The sequence below is a fragment of the Oryzias melastigma genome, linkage group LG19 (genome assembly GCF_002922805.2).
Source record: "Oryzias melastigma strain HK-1 linkage group LG19, ASM292280v2, whole genome shotgun sequence".
In the NCBI taxonomy this organism is placed as follows: domain Eukaryota; kingdom Metazoa; phylum Chordata; class Actinopteri; order Beloniformes; family Adrianichthyidae; genus Oryzias; species Oryzias melastigma.
In genome coordinates, this window is record NC_050530.1 from 1,577,514 (window position 1) to 1,581,492 (window position 3,979).

At 40.4% G+C, this 3,979-nt stretch overlaps 1 long non-coding RNA gene across 1 annotated transcript; it reads right to left on the minus strand.

Moving 5' to 3' along the window:
- Positions 1 to 875: 875 nt before the first annotated feature.
- LOC112153954 lies at positions 876 to 1,168 on the minus strand. Its single transcript, XR_002920571.2, has 2 exons — positions 1,007 to 1,168; positions 876 to 935 (listed from the first exon to the last, which is right to left on the minus strand). It is a non-coding gene; the product is annotated as an uncharacterized LOC112153954 (long non-coding RNA).
- Positions 1,169 to 3,979: the final 2,811 nt, after the last annotated feature.

The following is a 3,979-nucleotide window of genomic DNA, read 5'->3' on the forward strand; positions in this document are numbered from 1 at the left end:
AAATTTGTTCTCCACATTTGACCCAGCACCTGAGGGAGCGATGAGCTGCAGACACAACCGTTTGGTTGTTTAACCCCCCAATCCATCCTTCCGTTCTCAGGGCGGACAGTCTACCACAATGCCACCGAGCAGGTGTCTCACCCTAAGGTGCATCCTCCAGAGAATATTTCATCCACTTGTATTCAGAAAGCATGGGAATGCTAAAAATTAAAACACCAACTCATGCCTTTTTGTCTGCATTAAACCTCCATTTAGCTCCACTAGAGAAACACCAATACAGAGACATTTAGATTTGTGAAGCAACCATGAAGGCCATCCAGTTTAATTTATAAACATAAAATACAGGAAGTCTTTTTATTCCAACAAGAAATGCCATCCTGCAAAAGTAAACAAGAGTTAGTTCCAATTAAAGGAAGGTTCTGAATTCTCAGAATGTGATGTTTACCTCAGTAACCCTTGTGTCCTTTAGATCCAGTCTTGGAGGATCCACCTTGTTTGCCTCCATCTACATCCAGGTGGTCAAAGATATCCGTAGTGTATTTGGCATCAGAACTGAAGTCCCGAGCTCGCTGGTAGCCGCTGCTGGACTGGACCACGTGGGATGAAGGGTACAGAGGGCGCTGCTCAACAGAGCCAACAGGAACATGCTCAGAGGTCCAGGCTTCACGAGGGAAAGGACGGTTGGGCCTGAAGCTCAGGATCTCTGCAAGGAAGCGAGCAATGCTGGCCAGCTGCTGGTCAAACAGGTTCCCATCTGGGCCAGAACCAACACTGGAACCAGAAGGTCCAACTCCAGATCCACTTTGACCTGAACAGAGAAGAGGTTACAGTCTGTGCAGTCAGCTTGGATCTGAACAGCTTCTTCTGGATACTTGCCTTGTTTAGCAGGAAGACAAGCTCCAATGCTGAAGAGGACAAAGACCATCCAGGAGATCCTGTTCACACCAACAACCTCAGTACACACAGGAACACAAAGCAACACACAACAAGCATGAAGGAGACTCACTTGACAACACACAGAGACATGATGAGGAACTCTGAGCTGATGTCCACCAGCAGAGTCAAAGTGAAGGAGATGAAGTGCTGCTGTTTGATGAAACTTCCACCCAGTTTGGAGTTATAAATGCTCTGAGCTTCTGGTACCGTCTCACTGGACTCCACCTGATCTCATTACACTTATCACTCTCACCTGCTGGACAGACACTCTGGTTAATGTTCAAGTCGTGGTTGAATCCACATTTAGAATCACAGTTATTCTCAATTGCTAAAACACTAGACCATATTGTGTGAACTAAATGCTCAGTTCCCTGAACCCACTGAATAAATCTGCCAAAACCATAAGCACTTCACATTTTCATTGTGGTATGTTCATTCCACACCAGGAGAATTGAATAATTGATATTTCTTCTTGTAATACTCCCGGTTCATGTCCTGAGCATTGTGTTTCTTATTTTTCTATGTAGTTTACTGACTGTTAAATGTTGCTTTTAATTTTGACTGACTCAGGGAACAGTTTCACATCAAATACTAATTTGGAGAACAGATTAAACTGTTGTGAAGTAAAAGTTTGGTTTTGCAAGAGGAGTCTTAGGGTTTGTGTAGGGCTGTGGATCATTGCTTAGGTGGCGATCCGATTTGATCCACGATTCAAGCTCAACGATTCAAGGATAGAACCACGATTCTTACTTTTTAATATGTTTATTGCTATGTGTATGTCTATTTACTGGATGGATGAAAATGGAAGATATTTGTATTTAATCATCATTTATACATTTATTTAGAACAGTAGATCAGAATGAACAAAACTGAAAAAAACCCACAAAGATTTAGATAAAAATAAATTTGTTTGTCATTTTAAACTTTTTTTGTCAATCTTCTGGTTCAGCAGTTACATAAACAACATAAAAAGGATAAAAATCACTGCTGTTTTGGATCATTTAACAACAGAATCTGAAAATGTTCAGTTTTCTATCCTCAAAGTTCTTCAATATCTTCCTTTTTTAAGCATTACATATTGGTGCAGAGCCCGTATGAAAAAGGTATTTTTTTCGCAGCAGAATCAGCTGATACACGTTGATCACATCCACCTTTCAGCAGCGCGAGGCTGTTTCTTCAGAATAAGATGGAGTTTCGTTAATTACGTCAAATGTTGAAGAGTTACCATGACCAAAATAATGTAAACACTGGAGCTAAAGCTCTGATGTTAAAGCTAATTAATTAATTCAGAAGTTATGTCTGTGAGCGGAACAAATGTCTCAGTTTCTGAACGTAAAAAAGCTCTCGCTAGTTTTACTTTGAAAACCGGAAGCTTCACCATCAGGAAGATGTGTTTACTTCCGGTAGCAGTACCGCGGCTCTTTCAGCTTTGTTTTAGTTCGTAAACTTAAAATCCTACATTAATCTGCATTTCAGAGCAAAAATACATCGTTCCCAGGTGATATTATGATCATCTTTTACTACAATTTACTATATTTATAAAGATCGTGAATCAGCGATCTTGGACGTCCCGAATATTCGTACTCAAATTTTCGGGAGCAGATCACGAGTAATCGAGTACCCGGATACTCGTTACACAGCCCTAATTTTGTGACTGTAGCCTGGAAATAGGGTTTTGTGTTCACAGTTGAGAGAAAAGGAGAGCAGCTTTCAAGGAGAAGTGTCTTAACAATCAAGAAAAACTGTATTATATATATATTTTCAGTGTAATGACTGCTTATTTGAAATTCATTTTACTGATTGTATTGAAGTTAAATCATGACATCTGACCTTTGATATTTTTTCTCCTTTTGAGATGTTTTTTCTCATTGTCCTCCGATAAACATGGACAGACACACCCATTATTGTTGCCATTCCAAATCTTTTTAATGCATTTATAATTTTCTTGTTTCACGAAACAGGATAATTTTTATAGTCTCATCTGATGTAGACCGTATTCTTTTACACTGTAATGTGTAACTGTGCTTTGACCTGCAGTTTCTGGTGAATACATTAGATTTGTTGAACCAGCGTCTCGCCTGCATCGTCGGCGAGACCAAGCCGCTGCAGGAAGGGGCGGGGAAAGGCGCCTGAGATGAGGATGAGCGGCGAGACCGTACAAGAACAGGAAGTTGGGGGTTGTCCTCAACATTCGGTTGAATTTTAATATGCCACTCCTCCTAGTATGATCTGCGCTGTTATGTCTTTTATAGTATTTTTAACAACTGTCAGAGTGAAACAGATTAAAAAAATAGCTGTGGGATTCATTTCATGCGCACTGTCCCAAATAAACAGATAAAATAGAATTTAAAGTTAATTTTAAAGACAACAATAACTCATAACCACATATTATATGAAATCTTTTTTTTTTAATCAATGATTCAAGACCCTTCAGAAAGAGTAAAAAATATATCCTTCATTTAGCTGGTTATTTCACATTGAACTACAAGAACTTTCAGGACACTGTTTCCCACAATCCATTGTTTTGTAGTCCTCAGGGCAGCTTGAAGTCAGCGCAGTACCCATTTTCTGGCTGCGTTGGCCTAGGAAGGCGCCTAGAACCCGCCCTTTTTCTGCGATACTTCGTGACGGCTGACAGAAACTAACCAGCATGCACCACGCTGCAGGCGGTCTGCGCAGCACAGGGTCCGCCTTGGTCATCTCAAACACACCTGACTATTGGATCTCCTGCCCAAATCTGTGACAGATAACCAAATCTAGATTTCTCTTTTTTGGCCAAATAAAGTGAACTTGGATACTTTGAGGATGAAGAGGTAATTTCTACTGTGACAGAACTGGACAACGTTGGACGACCCGTATGGACCTATTGCAATGAGGTCAATCATTGCCCGTCATTTTGAGAGTCAAGCACACAATTTTAATACATCCAACAGGTAAAATTGACAACTTTAGTGTTAAGAAGCAGCCATCAAATCCCATGGTACACAATGCTGTTGGTTCTCAGAGAACTTCAGAATTCAAGTGTCTCATTCAACCCAGTTTG